The sequence below is a fragment of the Taeniopygia guttata genome, chromosome 30 (assembly GCF_048771995.1).
Source record: "Taeniopygia guttata chromosome 30, bTaeGut7.mat, whole genome shotgun sequence".
Taxonomy (NCBI): Eukaryota; Metazoa; Chordata; class Aves; order Passeriformes; family Estrildidae; genus Taeniopygia; species Taeniopygia guttata.
The window spans coordinates 7,787,104-7,805,415 of NC_133055.1; the positions used below are offsets into that span (position 1 = coordinate 7,787,104).

The 18,312-nt window shown below is 50.2% G+C and overlaps 1 protein-coding gene and 1 pseudogene across 1 annotated transcript in view; one reads left to right on the forward strand and one right to left on the reverse strand.

The window, feature by feature from the left end:
* The window catches only part of LOC100230077 (uncharacterized), a 674,623-nt pseudogene that overhangs the window by 500,456 nt on the left and 155,855 nt on the right, over positions 1–18,312 (forward strand).
* Positions 1–18,312, reverse strand: part of LOC140680874 (uncharacterized) — a 989,054-nt gene that overhangs the window by 99,599 nt on the left and 871,143 nt on the right. The window lies entirely within an intron of this gene.

Below are 18,312 nucleotides of genomic sequence, written 5' to 3' on the forward strand. Positions count from 1 at the left end.
TCCTTTTGGAGGTTCTTTTTCTTTGTTTTACATTTTAATGTTGTCCACAAAGAAACGTCAGGGGCCCCTGTTTGCATTGCACACAGCAGGCGGGAGCACCCCCATGCTGGTGCTGTGGGGACATGAACCTGGGGGAGCACAAATGCCATCAGCCCCTGGGGCCAGGAAGGGCTGGGGGACACCAGGGAAACCACTCAGCTTTGTCCTGGCCTCTGCAGTCAGCCAGAAAGTTTCTTCCCATCAGCTGGGAGTTTCCTGTCCCACTGCAGATGCTGCTGCTCAGAGCCAGGGCTGCCTGGCAGCCACCCCCAAAGTGCCCTGAGCATTTCCTTGGCTTCACATTTGCTTTCTTTACTCTTCCTGTTACAGATTTCTTCCTCTTGCCCACCCCTGTTCCCTCCCTGCAAAGAGCCCATCCCTGTTGCCCTTTCCTCTCTGGCCCCACTCCCCATTGCAGTTCCTGACTTGGCACCATGGGAACGGCCCTTGGGGAGCAGGATCATCCCACAAGTGCTGCAGGAATTGTCTGCAGGCTCCTGCAGTGCCTGGTGCTGCTCCCTTGCCAGAGGCACCCCAGGCCAGGGGGGCACATCTGGGCTGCTGTGTCTGGCTGTGGGGTTCCCTGTTCTGGGCAGTGAGGAGGAGCTGCAGAGGCTCTGCAGGACTGACAGGATGGGCTTTGGGGCTGTGAGGAGAAGCTGAGGGACCTGGGCTGCTGGAGCTTCTGAAGAGGAGGCCCAGGGCTCCTCCTGCAACTGCTCCAAGGGTGGATTCAGAGAATCACAGAATCAGCAAGGTTGGAGAAGACCTTGGAGATCATCAAGTCCAACCTGTGCCCTGACACCACCTTGTCTCCCCTGAGCCTCCTCTTCTCCAGGATCAACAACCCCAGCTCCCTCAGCCACTCCTCACAGGATTTGTGCTCCAGACCCCTCCCCAGCCTTTTTGCCCTTCTCTGGACACGCTCCAGCCCCTCCATGGTCTTCCTAAATTGAGGGGCTCTGAATTGGACACAGCACTTGAGGTGCTGCACAACCAGTGCTGAGCACAGGGGAAGAATCACTGCCCTGGTCCTGCTGGCCACACCATTCCTGATCCATAGGAATGCCAGGGCTTGGATTAGGGGAATTGTGGGGAAGAAGTGGGAACAAAGTGTTATTGATTGTAAGCCATGAAGGTTCTTCATTTTCATGTCTGTTCAGACTGCATTAGAAGGTGCTGGGGGTCAATAGCAATTGGACGTCACTGATACCAATCTGTAAACAGAAAAAGAAAACTGGATACAACAGTTTTGTCTGCATTAGTGTATTCAGTTTAATATAGTGTATTCAGTTTAAATACACTTCTGAAATCTGTCTAATTAACCACAGAAGAACTGAACACTTAAATTATTCCGAGGAGCTTTTCTTGTTCTGGCATTTTAAACAAATGTTTGTGAGGTTTTTTCACTGAATTCCTGAAGTGAAGAGCTCAAGAAAGAAGAGGCCTCTGGAGTAGTAAAATTCCTCAGCAACCCCCAAGGGGCTGAGGATCCATCCCCATCAGAGCAGCAATGAGCAGAAATGGGCACAGCTTTGTGGCTGCCCCAGCTCTGGGATGGGCCTGGAGCAGGAGCAGCTCTGCAGGGCCCCAAGGCCGGGGCTCTTGTGCTGGCCTGGGCAGATGGGATGGCAGGAGGGGCTGCAGAGCTCTCAGCACCTCAGCCAGAGGGGAGCAGGGCAGCCAGGGAGCTCCTTTGGCCTTGGCCAAGCCCCTTCCCCCATGGCTGGGGCTGAGTCCTGGCTGAGCTGCAGCTGCTGCTGTGCCCTTGGCAGGGGCTGAGGCCGTGGGGCAGTGCCCAGAGCAGCCTGGCCTGAGCAGAGCTGTGGGGCCAGAGCCGGCTGGGCTGTGCTGGGGAGAGGCCCTTGGTGCTGCCCAGAGCTCAGGGCAGCTGGCAGAGCTTGCAGGGAGCTGGGCTGGGCTGGGAGAGCCTGGCACAGAAACCATCAGTGTCCATCTCAGCCTGGCTGAGTGGGCAGGGGCAGGAAGAGCACCCCAGGGTCCACAAGTTCTCTGTGTGGGAGCTGAGCTTGTGACCCTCTGAGCCCTCCCAAGTGCTGGGGCTGCACCTGCAGCTCCAGAGGAGATGTGACAGATGGGAGCAGAGACAAATAATTCCTGCTGCATTCTTTATTTTGTTTGTTTATACATAGACAAGGTGTTTTGTGTCAGATAACACTGTGAGAGTGATAAGAGTAATATTTTTTTTCTGAAAATTATATTTCACACATAATGCACAATGAGAAAAAAAAAATACACATTTTATCAGAAGAGCATCTGAATTTTTCAGAGGATGAGACTCATTGATGTTCCAGCAGCCAAACCTGTTCAAATATTTTCCTCGAGACTTCCTTGAGATGAGAGGTGACCACCAGAGGCCAAGGCCAGCCAGAGCTCTCTGTCCTGGCAGCTTTTGTCTGGGAGAACCCTTGCATATAGGGAATTTTTCAGGGGGAGTATAAATTTTGGCTGTGGACACATGGAAAAATGGATGGTTCTTTTCCATAGGAAGGAAAGCACAGAGCCCCAGTTCTCCAGGGACTGATGAGAGGCAGCCCTCAATGTTCCACGATCAGACAGACCTGTCAGGTGGCCCCTGTGTCATGGTTTGACACTGGCACAATGCCAGTGCCCCCATGAAAATGCAACCCCACAAATGATTGCTGTGAAATGCAATCAGGAACAGAGCAGAGTAGGCCCAAGCTCAATAACGAAGGAGAAACTTTATTAAACTACTACTTCTATAAAATGAAAAAGCAAGAAAAAAAAAATAAATCCAAAATTAAAACCTTCCAAAACACTTCTTCTCGCTCCCCCCAATTCCAACAAACCACAGTGAGACACAACTTGGACTCCCAATCAGGTTCCCACCCTTCAGAGAATCAATACTCTGTCCATCGAGGGAGAGAGGAGTCTCTCCTGTGCCATAGACCCCCAGGAAACACAGCTGCCACCTCTTGTGTTTTCATGTCACACATGGCACTGCCTGGAGAGAATCTACCAGTGTGACACTCTCCTTTCCATGTCACAGTGCTCTCACCACCATGCATAGACAGACTGCTCCATGGACAGACTGCTCTTAGGATTTTTCTTTTCAAGGATGCTCTGCCAAGAGGGAAAAAAAAAAACCAACAGCTCAGTTTTTCATTTTTGGGGTCGCAGTCCTGCCCCATTTTTGCCTGGGGCCGAGGGTCCAAGAACAGAGATCTTCTCTTCTTCTTCTCTGAAGACAGGGGGCATCACCACAACCCTCCTCAACTCTTCTCTATTCACTTCACTCCTGTCTTTTTCTCAGCTGCTGAAACAGGTCTCTTGCCTCACCATGCATCCTCTTAAAATACAGTCTCTCTCTCGGAGGAGAAAATTGGTTCAGTCTATGGATAACAAGAGAAAGTCTATCCAAAAACCACTCCATCATCTCCTCCCACCTAGAATTTCTCCTTCTTACATCTCAGGCCCCAGACTGTCTCGTTTCTTCTCTTTCAAATCGAGGAGGAATAATATTTGACAAAGCTTTCATCATCCAAGAAGGGGTTAAAAGTCCAAATTCCCTGGCCAGCTGGCCAGGCTCTCTGCCCAGACCTCCAGCTGCTACGCTGGGCACCTCCCGCTCCCCGCTCCCGCTCTTGCTGTCTCTTTCTCTCTCTCCACAGAGACTCTGGCGGGGGGGACGCAGACATCCCAGATTTTCCTCCACCCTTCATCTGCAGGGAGCCAGCCCGGTTCCAGCCCCTGCACCCTTCGGCCTTACCTCAGTCAGGCCGTGGGGCTTCCCCTGCCCCAGCCAGCCACGGGCCGGGCAGGGGAGAGGCTGCACTGCACCCTGACCCGAACCAAAGAGAGCGAGTTCTCCTGGGAATTCTGCTTTTAACCCCTCTGTGATCTCAGAGGCGTGTCCAGCCTCAATTGGTCACCCCAAGTGACAATATCCAACCCCAATCACTGACTGGCTTGACCCTCTTCCTTCTGTGTTAAACCACAACACACTCCCAGGGTCTGGAATTCCAGTTCCTGGCCAGGAAAAAATGTTCCTGACTTTGAATTTCCTTCCTATCCTCTCAACAAATTATAATAAAATTATAAATCAATAAATTATAATTAAAATTAAATATAAAAAAATTGAAATATAAGTATTTCAACTCTTACTTACAATACTCCAATAATGATTTAACCCAAAACAACAATAACTATTAATGTAACATTACCAATAAATATAAATAAATTATATACCAAGAAATACCTTTTGAAAGTTTTAACTCATTATCTAATAGACTTCAGATAAAAAATATCTAAAAATCTAACATACAATCTAACACACCTTAGTAAACAATTCCTATCACAAATTTACTAAACACAAAAAAACCACACCACTATAATTTCTCATACATTTTAAGCAAATAATTAAACTTTATTATCATCCTTAAGTACGCTAAAAAAATTAAATTATTTTTGAAGAACTTAATTGCAGATGGGTGGTTTTATTTGGATATTAGTTTTTGGATTGTTTGGGTTAGATGATTTTTAAAAAGGGATTTTTATAGGAATTTAATCAGCTTAGAAGGAGCCACTCTGCAAACACAATTGACTGAAAATGAATGGGACAGAAATCAGTAACTCTGAACGTTTTATTTGCTATCAAATACATCCCAGCCACTCAGCCCTACACAATCCCCATCCCACCGCTCCAAACTGAGATCCCACTTCTCCCAATCTCCTCCCAAACCCATCTCACCCTGGCAGCTGTGGAATTGAGTGAGCTTTGTGTGGGATTGAATTTTTTTGAGGTGGGAACAGGCAAATTGAGGTGGGATTGTGCCTTCATAGGTTAAAATTCCATTGTTTTCAGTGGGATTGAGTGGTTTTGTGGTGACAGATCCATCCCTCTTGGCTTTTGAAATGCAAAGAGATGGAGAACACTGTCCCAAATCACCCCAGAACCCACAAATCCTCCAGAAGTTGAGTTCATGGTGTTCAGGGAGGGTGCAGCTGCCGGCGGCAGGAACAAATGAGACGGGTCTTGGTTTAACAAAGCTCCAGAATCCATTTCTTACCCCTGAAAGACAGGGCAAAGGGAGGGCCATGGGGTTGTATAGGGTATCCCAGGGGTGGAGTTAGTGATTGGGTCAAGGGAGGAATTATTGGCAACAAAAAAGGGTGAGATCAAATTCCTGCCTCTTAGCAACAGGGGAAATCAACCCAGATCCTAAATTCCCCCTCAAACGCCTATGAAATGGTGGCACTTCAGATATTTTTGATCAATTTCTTTAATTTAACCCTGTTTTGGCTGTGTTTAACGAAAAAAGATGAATCAGAGGAAAATTAGGGCCAAACCAAAAGAAGAAGCAGCCAGGTTTGTTCCCAACATGGATCTCAAGGAATGTGGGCCACCAGGGCTGTGCCCAATGTGGGTTCTCCAGTGGGAGATGGAGCTGGAGCAGAGCACGAAGCTCTTACCACACTCCGGGCAGTCCCAGGGTTTCCCTTACTGGTGCCTCCGTTGGTGTCTGGTCAAGTGAGAGCTCTGGGTGAAGCTCTTCCCACACTGGGGACACTCGTAGGGCCTCTCCCCGGTGTGGATGCGCTGGTGCCTGACAAGGGTGAAGTTGTGCTTGAAGCCCTTCCCGCAGTCGGGGCAGCGGAAGGGCCTCTCATCCGTGTGAATCCGCTGGTGTTTGAGGAGATCAGAGCTGGTGTGAAACCTCTTCTGACACTCGAGACACTCGTAGGGCCTCTCACCAGTGTGGCCGCGTTGGTGGGCTACAAGGGCAGAGCTGCAGCTGAAGCCCTTCCCACACGCCCCACACTCGTAGGGCCATTCCCCGGTGTGGATCATCTGGTGGCGGATCAGGTTGTTGCTCTTTCTGAAGCTCTTCCCACACTCCAAGCACTTGTAGGGCTTCTCCCCATCGTGAAGCTTCTCAGGGACCACCAGGTCTGAGCTCTGGCTGAAGCTCTGCCCACCTTCCTGGCACTCGTTGGGTCTTTCCTCCTCAGAGCACCCTGGGCTGGGTTTGCAGCCCCTCCTCCTGTGGTGTCGCTGGGGATTTTCCTCCCTGTTGGATTCCTGCACTGTGGAGTCGCTCAAAACAGCCTCTTCCACGAGGTTCTGCCATGGGGATTTGTCCTCCCTGCTCTCCATCCTCAGATTCTTGTCTGGGGTAGGAAGGACAGGGAGAGGATGGGATTTGCCTCCGTGCCACAGGGAAGGGCAAGGAGATCCCCCCAGTGCGTCCCCGGCAGGAGGGCACCGGCAGCGGGGCTGTCCTGCAACCGGGGGCCAGGCTGGGACGGGAGATGGAGCAGGAGAGAGGGGGAAAGGGGCACTGACTTCCTCCTCACCTGCCTCAGTGTCCCAGGGCATCTTCCTCTTCCTCGCAGCCTTCTCCTCCATCTGGCAAAAGGCTGGGGATGGGAAATTCTTTGGGAGAAAAACAAGGAATGAAAACATCGAGTTTTGTACTGGTTGGAAGGCAAACCAGGGAGAGTCTAAGCCAGAATGACAATTGAGTAAGAAAATTAAGATCAAGGCAATGACACAGAAACACTGGCTTAATCTGACAGAGTCAGGATATAACCTGACACCCCGTTGGTCAGGGCGGTGGTAGCAGTCTGATGAAATGGTGGCTGCAGTCCGGCTGGAGTGATGAACGTGATTCTGTCAAAGCGGTGGTCCTGTAGAAGGGTCTGGTCTTCCTCTGAAGGTCCAGTGGTGGTTATGGAGCTCTTGTCCTCTGGGAATCCAGTAGGCAAGGTGGTCGTGGTGTTGCAAGGGTGAGATTATATCCAGGTAGGAATGCTTGGTTCCTCCCCCTGGGCGGAGCATCCCACAATGGGATGATGTAATTTTATCAGCCCTGCAGTGACACTCAATGGCCCATTAACAGAAGATGGCCCCTGGAGGGCATTATCAGGGCTGAGCCATGGAAGAGATAAAGAACACTGCCCCACCTGTTGATAACAGTTTATGGAGATGGTGACTGAAAACACTTTTGGTTACATCTGACACTGTAACCTGAAACAGTGAGGCAATCCCTGCTCGGGGTGGGGGGTGAACACCACCCCCCTTACCCAAACTGGCTCCGGTGTAAAACCCCCACCCTGGGAAGGCCACGCACACAGGGGACAATGTCACACTTGCCCCACCCCGAGGGAGATCTCTGTCCCTGTCACTCCCTTACTTTCTCTCATGTTTATCTTTCTTTCCATGTCTCTCTCTACCTCATATTTACTGTTCAATAAAATCCACCTTGGATTTGGTCTCGTTAGCACCTTAAATGGGGCAGAGGCATCTCTCTAACAATTTTTTTAGCCAGATTGAGACATTATTTTGCACTGTGAGTTCAGGGCACTGCTGTCTGACCCCAAGTGCCTTTGACAACAGCATGGTTCCCTCCTCTGACGAGCTTGTGGCTCTTTCTGGAGGAACTCTTGGAAACTTGGATGCAGCTTCCTCTGAGTGACTTTTGGGAGAACTTATGAGGAAAATGGCTGTTGTGGATGGCCAGTGTAAAGAAAATATTTTCTTGTCCTTCCCTGAAATGTTTGTTAAAATCACTGGAGGAAAGGGAACAAATGATACCAGCGAGACTGACAAGGACCATTCACCACACAGTGAGGAACACAATGCTACTAAAGTCCTACAAGAAGCCCAACTCAAGTAGCTAAATTCTGAAGTAACTCCTGAATTCACAGGCTTGGGGGCTTTTCCAAATATGAGAATCATTATTTTCTTCATCCCTGTCACCTTTGTAACAGCTACACAGAGCTTTCCCTTCCTTTTAATAATCTGTATCAGGCCAAATTTCCATTTTTCTTTTTTTGGAACCTGCCAGCATCTGAGTTGGAGCTGTGCTGGAACTGGTGAAATTTGGAATTGCCACAGAATTGCTTGTTGTTGGGTTAGTAATGTTTGGGATTTGTTTGCGTTTCCATCACAAGTAACTTGTGGGAAGAGCAAATCTTCCTCAAGGCATTTTATGGAGGGTTAAGTTTTATTTCTGCTGAGTTTGTTTTGTCCAGTGCCCAGGGGATGCTCAAGGGCCCTCTGGTTTTGGTTTGGCCCTAATTTTCTTCTGATATATCTTAATCACTTTAAAACACCTGAAAAATGACTAAAAAGAGTATTGACCAGGGATATCAAAAGTCCCACCATTTAACAGGTATTTGAGGTGGAATTTATGGTTTGGGAACGTATTCTGGAGGATTTGTGGGTTCTTGGGGGATATCTGGTAGTATTCTCCATATCTTTGCACTCCAAATGCCAAGGTGGATTGCTCTGTCACTTCAAAATTATTCAATCCCACTTGAAACCCCTCAATCTTACCCCAAAATTGCTCAATCCCACCTCAAAATGGCTGGTTCCCATCTCAGTCCCATGCCAAAATTACTCAATTCCTCAGCCTCTAGGGTGAGATGGGGTTGGAAGGAGATTGAGAGAAGTAAGATCCAAATTTGAGGTTGTGGGGTCAGGATTGTATGGGGCTGGGTGGGTGTGATTTATTTTGATAATTAATAAAACTATCAGAATTACTGATTTCTGTCCCATTCATTTTCTGTCAGTTCTGGTTTGCTTTTCAGAGTGCCGCCTTCTCAGCTGATTTTGTTTGTGACCTCCTGTCCCAGACTGAAAAGCAAGATGTGTTCTATTTGACATCTGTGTGACAGTTGTCCTGTGCTAAGTGGGCAGTTTTTCCTTATCTCTTCCACAATCAATCCTCCCTCAGGGGAGATATCTACTGATAATGGGCTATTGAATGTCACTGCATGACTGATAAGAACTGTAACATCCCATTGTGAGATGCTCCGCCCAGAAAGAGGAGCCAAGCATTCCTACCTGCATCTAGTCTTGAGATTCTGGCCCACCAACACAGCTTTTTCTGGGCTGGATTTCTCAGAGGAACAGCTGCCTCTTCCTCTTCAGAAGAAGACACCCTTTTCTACAGGATCACTTCTCCAACAGAACCACAACTGACACTCCAGGAGGAGTGCAGCCACCATTCCAATTGGACTGCGGCCAACACCACCCTGTCCAACAGAGTGTCCGGTCGTATTCTGGCTCTCTCAGTGTTGTTTTTGTTCACTGCATTGTTCATATTTTCATTTTCTTCTCTAATAAAAAGCTGTTATTCCTGCTCCCATATTTTTACCTGAGAGCCCCCCCCCCCCTAATTTCAAATTTATAACAATTCAGAAAGAAAGAGTCTACATTTTTCCATTTCAGGAGAGGCTCCTGCCTTCCTTAGCAGACACCTGTCATTCCAAACCAAAACACCTCCTTTCTCTCTTGCCTTCCTTTGCCTGCTGTTTCTCTCTCAGTGTCTTCCTTGACCCAGGGCAGCTCCCACCTAACACCCTGCCCTGATTTAATTCCCAATCCATGAGCTACGACAACCATGGGTGAAGTTATGAAGGCTGGCAGTGAAATGTCCCTGTAGGATCTTGCTCCACTTGGCTTTTGGCTCTTCCATAAGGACTTTGCCTTCATGGGCAGGAACATCTTTTCCTGGCTGGGAACTGGAATTCCAGCCCCTGGCAGTGTGTGCCATGGATCCCAGAGGGGCATTCCCGAGGCTCCCAGGGTGCTGCTCCTGCCGTGCCTCCCAAGGAGCTGTGCAGGGCAGGGGACAAGGTGCAGCAGCTGTGTTGGTGCTGCAGTGTTACCATAGACCCTGGTTCCAGGAGTTTCCGCACTGCCAACAGCCGTTCCTGGGTTCCATGATGCCCTGCTGTGTCCCCATGGATATTTGGTGTCATGAAGTTCTTCAGTGTCACAATGGCCACCTCGCTCCATGAGCTTCCGCAGTGTCCAAATGGCCTCCTTGGATGGGCAGTGTCACCATGGACCATTGGCTCCATGCAGCCCCGCTGGGTCACCATGGACTCCTTGGTTCCATGAGGTTCTGGGGGTGTCTCCATGGTCTCCTTGGATCCACAGTGCCACAATGGACCACTGGATCCACGTGGCTCTGCTGTGTCACCATGGCCCCTTGGTTCCATGGGACCCCAGGGTCACAATTGTCTCCTTGCTTCCACGTCACCCCCTCAGTGCCAAAATGGCCCCTTCGTTCCATGGGGGATACAAAAGATTTATGGAAACATTGAGCAAATCCTGCTTAACACACCTGGGAACACCTGTTTGCATTCCAGAGGGAGGTTAAAGGTGAGGATGGCACCAGCAGCTTCCATCTGAAACAGAGATCCAGGGAAAGGAGTGGGACAGAGAATTCAACTGGGAGACTCAGAGAATTCTGCTTCCAGAGATCATTTCTGGTCACACTGTCCCTTGTAGAAAGGTGACACCATTCCAGGCAGCCTGTACTGAGCAGGTGGCTCCTGAGTGGGGTTTGTTGTTTAGGAAACCTGCTCAGGCTTTTCCATTCTCTCCTTCCCAAGAGGACAACTTCTCCTGGGCCTGTGTGCAGGCAGAGCCCTGAGGAGAGCAGGTGGGACACGGTGCAGTGGGCTGGGACATGGAGCTGCAGAGCTCAGGGACAAGGTTCTGCTGCAGGGCACAGGGATGTCAGTGCCAGGTGGGTGATGTCAGGCATGGTGAGGCTGGGGGTGAGGAGCATCTTGTCCAAACAGGGTCAGCCCTCAGGGGGCTCATTCTTGTACATGCCCAGACCTCCTAAGGAGAACTTCAGTGTCAAGATCACATGGGGAATGCTTCTATCAGCTCTTCTCTGAACTGGAAAATAAAAAAATACACATTTGATTGAAGAAAAAAAAGGTCATGAGGTGCACTTGGAAATCTTCCTCCTTAATAGAACTCCAAACTGACTCCAATCAGCTGCACAAGCCCTGGAGAGCTGAAAACAATTTAATGAAGTCAAAGCACCCGTGAGGGCTTTCTGTATTTTGATGATCCCCAGCATGGATTTGGGACTGAGTCCAGGACCCTCAGGCACTGAGAGAAGGGTGAAGAAGCTGCTCAAGGAGTCAGGAGCAAAACTCCAAGTCCCTTGGGCCCCACTGAGGGCAGGGACAGCCAAAGGCTCCCCAGGGACTGGTGAGAGCAGATCCTTGAGGCCAGGATTGCAGGGAGCCCAAGGCTCAGAGCAGGGAACTGCAATGCTGAGCAAGGCCTGGGCTGGCTGGGGGAAGCAGAAAGGCCAAGCCCTGAGCCCAGCCTGGCACAGCAGGGCCTGTCCCTCACGGGTGGCTCGGGGCTGTTTGTGGGGCAGGGGGATGTGAGGGGCAGCAAGGACAAATGTCACAAACCTGTGTGACACTCCAGATCCTCATGGAACCAAGGGGCCAGGGTGACACTGTGCTGCCTCATGGAATCAATAAAGACCATTGTGAACTCAGAGACCCCAAGGAACCAAGGGTCCACAGTGACCTTATGCAGCCCAGAGTGTCACAGAGGAGCTGCTGTGACACAGCGAGGGCACACGGAGCCCAGGGGCCATTGTGACACATCAGGGCTCTGTGGAACCACGAAGCCATTGTGACATTGCAAGGCCTCATGGAAGCACGGGGCCGTTGTGGCACTGCAGAAGCAAGGGGAACATTGTGACACTCCAGGGACTCATGGAGCCAAGGAGACCATTGTGACACTGTGGGGTCCCATGGAACCAAGGGAACATGGAACAGGTCTGGCTGGCTGGGCCTCCTGGGGACCACCTGACAGGTCTGGCTGACCCTGGCATGTCAAGGGATACTTCTCATCTGCCCCTGAAGCCCTGGGGCTCTGGGCTTTCCTTCCCATGGGAGAGAACTGTCCTTCTCCTCCAGGGGCCTATGGCCAAAAGTGGGATTCCTTCTGCAAATTTTCTTAACTGCAAAGATTGTTTCCAGATTAAATCTACCAGGAGAGACAGGTCTGGCAGGCTTGGCCACTCGGGGGCCACCTCTCATCTTCCTTTCAAACACTGGAACCATGTGCTTTTCTTTCTTATGGGAAAAAAACATCCATCTCTACCAGGCACCCATGGCCAAAATTGGGGATCTGCCTTCAGAATTCCCTATATCCAAGCATAGCTCCCAGACAAAAGCTGCCAGGACTGACAAGTCTGGCTGGCCTTGGCTTCCTGAGGGCTGGCACTCATCTGCCTCTGAAACACTGGGGCTCTGTGCTTTCCTTCCTAATAAAAAGAACTCTTCTTCCTGTTCAGGCACCCACAGCCAAAACTGAGATTCCACCTCCAAAATGCCCTGTGTCCAAGGACAGCCCCTAGATGAAAAGTATCAGGAGAGACAGGCCTGGCTGGCTTGGCCTAAGGGTGGCCACATCTCATCTTCTTCCAGAACACTTGGATTTTGTGTTTTTCATTTCTATAGGGAAAAACCTTCCATCCTGACCAGGCACCCGTGGCCAAAACTGGGATTCCACCTCTAAAACTCTGTACATCCAAGGATTGCTCCCAAGTGAAAGCTGCCAGGACAGACAGGTCTGGCTGCCCTTGGCCTCTTGAGAGCTGCCTCTCACCTGCCTCGAAACACTGGGGCTTTGTGCCTTCCTTCAAATGGAAGCGAACCTTCTTTCTTCTCAAGGGGTCCATGGTCAAAATTGAAATTCCTCCTCCCTAATTCCATAAGAAAAAAGTTGCCAGGACAAACAGGTCTGGTTGGTTCAGCCTCTCAGGAGCCACCTCTCTCCTCTTCTGTTTTGAAAGACGGGATCTGTGCTTTCCTTCCTATGGAAAATAACCATCCTTCTTATCTACACAGAAATGGCTGAAATTGGGGTTCCACCTCCAAAATTCCCTATATCCAAGGGTTGCTCCCAGCCAAAATCTGCCAGTACCATCAACTCTGGCTGCCCCTTGCCACACTGGAGCTCGGTTCTTTCCTTACCATGGAGATCACTGTGTGTCATGGTTTGACACTGGCATGATGCCAGTGCCCCCCATGAAAATGCAGTCTCTCAACTGAATGCTGTGAAATGCGATTGAGAACAGAACAAAGCAGGCCCAAGCATAATAACAAGAAAAAAACTTTATTAAACTACTACCACTATGCTACTATAAAAGAGGGTAAAAAAAACAAAAGAAGAAAGAAAACACACACAATTCAAAATGAAAACCTTCCAAAGCATTCCTCCTCCCACCACCCAACTCCAACAAACCACAGTGAGACACGATCTGGACCCCAGTCAGGTTTCCACCCTCCAGATAATCAACACCCAGTCCATCTGCAGGGAGAGAGGAGTCTCTCTTGTGCCACAGACCCCCCAAGAAACACAGCTGCCACATCCTGTGCTTCCATGTCACCACATGGCACCGCCCGGAGAAAAAAGTTTGCCAGTGGTGACCCTCTCCTTTCTTGTTATTAAAAAAAAAAAAAAAAAAAAAAAAAGCACAGTGCTCTCACTACCAATGCATGGATGGACAGACTGCTTTTAGGATTTTTCCTTTCAAGGATGCCCTGCCAAGAGGGGAAAAAACAACAGTTCAGTTTTTCATTTTTGGGACCAACAGTCCCCCCCATTTTCCCCTGGGGCCGAGGATCTAAGAACAGAGATCTTCTTCTCTTTTTCCTCTGCGAAGACAGGGGGCACCACCACAAATCTCGTTAACTTTTCTCTGTTCGCTCCACTTCTGTCTTTTCCCAGCTGAAGCAGGTCTCTTTGGCTTACTAGCATCCTCTTAAAATACAGTTTCTCTTGGAGGAGAAGATCAGTTCAATCTGTGGCTACTAAGAAAAACTCCAGCCAAAAGCCACTCTATCATCTCCTCCCACCTAGAATTTCTCCTTCTAACATCCTAGGTCCCAGCCTGTCTTTCTTCCTCTGTTTTCAAACCAAGGAGGAGAAAAATTTCACAAAGCTTTCATTTCTCAAGGAAGGGTTAAAAGTCCCGACTCCCAGAGATGGCTCGCTGCCCAGGCTCCAGCTCCCACAGCCCGGCTGGGCACCTTGCGGCCCCCCCGCTCTTCTCCTTCCCCGCGGTGAACTGCTGATAAAAACCACCGCCGTCTCTTTTTCTCTCTTGGGAGAGAGAGACTCTGGGGGGAACGGAGACATCCCAGATTTTCTCCACACTTCCATCTGCAGGGGGCCAGCCCGGTTCCAGCCCCTCCACCCTTGGGCCTACCTCCAAAGGCCACATGACTTCTCCCCTCCCCCACCCAGCTCGTGGCCGGGCAGGGGAGAGTCCTGCACTGACCGCTGACCGGAACCCAAGAGAGCGAGTTCTCCTGGGAATTCTGCTTTTAACCCCTCTGTGTTCTCAGAGGCATCCTTCAATTGGTCAATGTCTAAACTGACCTCTTCCTTCCGGAAAAATTCTTTTTCTGTGTCAAACCACGACACTGTGACACTGTGGGCACCTCATGGAACCAAGGGGATCATTGTGGCACCACTGGAGCCCATGGAACCAAGGGGCCATGGTGACACCGTGGGGCTTCATGGACCCAGAGACCATTATGACTCTGTGGGGCCTGATGGAACCATGGAGACCATTCCAACCCTTCAGGGCCTGGTGTCACCAAGGGGGCATTGTGACACCTCAGGGCTTCCTGGAAGCAAGGGACCATTGGGACACTGTGGGACCCCATGGAAGTGAGGGAACATGGAATAGGTCTGGCTGGCTTGGCCTGCCAGGGGCCACTGACAGGTCTGGCTGATGTTGGAATGCCAAGGGCTGCTCTCATGAGCTGCTGGAGCACTGGGGCTCTGTGCTTTCCTTGCTATGGAAAAGAACTCTCATTCTTCTCCAGGCACACATGGCCAGAATTCAGATTTCACCTCCAAATTTCCTTTTATCCAGGGATTGCTCCCATAGGAATATTGCCATGAGAAGTCTGGCTGGCAATGGTTTCATGAGGGTGACCTCTCATCTGTCCCCAAAACACTGGGGAAGGCTCCGTGCTTTCCTTCCTATGGGAAAGAACTTTCCAGCTTCTCCTAGTGCCCATGGCTGAGATTGGGGTTCTACCTCCAAAATTCCCTATATCCAAAGGCTGGTCCCAGAAAAATCTGCCATTACTGACAATTCTGGCTGGCCTTGGCCTACTGAGGCTCTCACCTGCCTTCCAAGCACTGGGGCTCTGGGCTTTCCTTTCTATGGAAAAGAACTGTCCTTCTTGTCCAGGTGCCTATGGCCAGAATTGGGGTTCCACCTCCAACATTGCCGGTTGTGACAGACTGGAGGAGCTTGTTGGCTGGAAACATTTTTTGTGTTGGGAAGGAAGGGGCAGGTCCAGCCTTGCCCTGCCCTGGAACCCCAGCACTGCCCTGCCCTGGAACCCCAATCCCCCCAGAGCCTCTATCCCAGCCCAGCAGTGTCTGCCAGGCCCTGGCACAGCACAGGCAATGCTCCACAGCCACCTCTGGAGCCCCAGCCCAGCTCCTGAGTGACCAAAAGGCCCCAAGTTCGACCTGGGGGAAGGGCCCAGGAAGATCAAGGGGTATTTAAGGCTGACCACAAGGCAGGCACACATCTTGGCTCTACCTCCTCTTGGAATTTCTATCTGAACCCCACTGGAATCCAGGAGTTAGTAGCTCTGTGTGTGCTTCCCTAAGTCTTATTTTTCCTTTCCTTCTGTGTCTACTTCTTCTATTTCTGTCCTCTTGCAAATTTTGATTAACTTTAAATTGAACAGGTGTAGTGTTTGTGAAGTTCAGTGGGCCAAGGTAATGCTTTGAGAAGTGTTTTCTGTAGATTGAATATCAAATTAAATCTTTTGCCAAAGTTTCTCTGATTTCCTAAAGTTCCCAGCAAAAGCTGTTGTGTTGTTTTGAGTTCCTGAGAATCTCTTGTTGGTATTTCTCCAGGGAGTCCAACTCAGAGGACACAAATAACTGTAATTCCTTTTAAATGTCTCCTTAAGAGAGTTTTTTAGTGGATGGGGGTCAGGGCTTGTGTGTCCTGCTGGGCACAGCCCAGGCAGGGCTTTCACAGCCCCATCCCACACTCCAGTTCCCAGCTGGAGCCGCTGGTGCCTCTGAGTTCTGCTGCCCCAGCCCCAGGGACGCTCTCCTTGTCTGCCCATTCCCCCAGGGTCTCTGGGCAGGGATGGCCTCAGTGGGGGCTGCTGACATCCTCAGCAACTTGGAGGCTGCTGCTGAATTTTACTGCTCCAGAGGCTTCTTCAGCCTTCAGCTCTTCAGTTCAGGAATTCAGTGGCCCAGGGCTTATTAACATTCAGAACACCTTAACAAACCAAGCCTCTGGAAACAATTTGATCTAAATTTTCAAATCTTTTGTGGTTAAGTAGAATTCAGAAGTGTATTTGAAGTATATTATATGTAGCAAGACAGTGAAAAAAGATTTCCTAGGTCCTATTTAATTTTTTTCCCCTGTTAATTCACTGATATGTGCAATCTCCAATTGGCACTGAATCCAAGCACCTCCTCATGCAGTTTGAATAGATATGAAAATCAGATGTCAGAGGCTGCCTGGGGCACAGGGACCATGAAATAATCAAGTTTTCAATGATCTGTGAAAGAAGGAGGAGCAGCAACAAAACTTCCACACTGGAATTAGGAAGGGCAGCCTGTGGCCTATTTAGGATGCAGATTTGGGGAGTTCTGAAATAGGCATTGATTTTTTTAAGGGAAACAGCCCTTAAAAACAAAGGGGTCCAGGGAGGATGGACACATTTCAGGAAAGTAATCTTAAGGGGGAAGGAACAGCCTGTCCCAGTGTGGCAAAAGATGAGGTGGTGAGGAAAATGACTGTCCTGACTGCCCATGGAACTTTTGTAGGAACTCAGGAAAGAAGAGGGTGCATTAACTTTGGACAGAAGGTCAGTCAACTTAGCAAGTGTTTAAGGATGTTGTTAGGTCATGCAGAAGAAAAAGGAATGAGGTGAAATCTCAATTAGAGATTAACCAGGCCACTTGTGTGAATAAGAGTAGAAAATATTTCTATAAATAAATTAATAGCAAAATGTGGTATAAGGAGAACCTCTACTCTTTATTTGATCCAGTGGAAAATATAGTAACTAAACATAAAGAAAAGGTCAAACTACTTAACACCTTGTTTGTATCAATTTTCAATATTAGGACAGGTTGTCCTCAGGACAAGAGTTCTCCTAAGCTGGTAGATGGGCACAGGGAGCAGAACAGCCCCCTGTAATCCAGGAGGAAGCAGCTGGTGACCTGCTGAGCCACTCAGATGCTCACAGGTGGATGGGATGGGATCCATCCTAGGGGGATGAAGGAGCTGGTGGATGAGCTCCCCAAGCTGTTCCCCATAATTTACCATCAGTCCTGGCTCACCAGGGAGGTCCCAGAGCACTGGAGGTGCCAGTGTGAGCCCATCCCCAGGAAGGGCTGGAAGGAGGATCTGGGGAACTCCAGGCCTGTCAGCCTGACCTCGGTGCCCGGCAAGGTTATGGAACAGATCACCTTGAGTGCCACCACAGGGCACCCACAGGATGGCCGAGGGGTCAGAGCCAGCCAGCGTGGATTTAAGAGGGGCAGGTCCTGCCTGAGCACCCTGATCTCCTTTTATAACCAGGTGACCAACGTGTGGATGTGGGAAAGGCTGTGGATGTGTCCATCTGGACTTCAGCAAAGCCTTGGACACTGTCTGTGACAGCATTCCCTGGAAAAGCTGCAGCCCACGGCTTGGGCAGGTTCCCTCCTGGCTGGGAGATGGAAGAGCTGGCTGGAGGCTGGGCCCAGAGAGGGGTGGGGATGGTGCTGCACCCAGCTGGTGTCCAGTCCCTGGTGCTGTCCCCAGGGATCTGTGTTGGGCCCAGTCCTGTTTAACATCTTCACTGGTGATCTGGGTGAGGGGATCGAGCCCACCATCACCAAATTTGCAGGTGACACCAAGCTGGGTGTGAGTGTGGGTCTGCTGGAGGGCAGAACAAGAAGACACAGCCTTCAGCTGCACCAGGGGAGGTTTAGGCTAGACAAGAGGAAGAAGTTCTTCACAGAAAGGGTGAGTGGGCACTGGAATGGGCAGGCCAGGGGGGAGGTGGCAGAGTCACTGTCCCTCTCCAGTGGCACTCAGTGGCATGGTCTGGGTGACAAGGCGGTATTAGGGCATTGGTTGGACTTGGTGATCCCAGAGGTCTTTTCCAGCCTATTTGATTCTGTCATTCTGTGATGATTGGGACACTCTGGGGCCATTGTGACCCTGCAGGGCCTGGTGGAACTAAGAGGACCATGGTGACACTGTGCAGCCCCATAGAACCAGGGCTCCATTGTGGTGCTCTGGGGCCCAATGGAACCAGGGAGTCCCCGTGACACTGGGTCCTGGTGGAACCACAGAGGCCATGGTGACACTGCGGGCCCTCGTGTAACCGAGGGGTTTCACCATTGTGACACTGCGAAACCAAGGAGAGCTTTGGGAGAGTCCAGGGCCCAGTGGAACC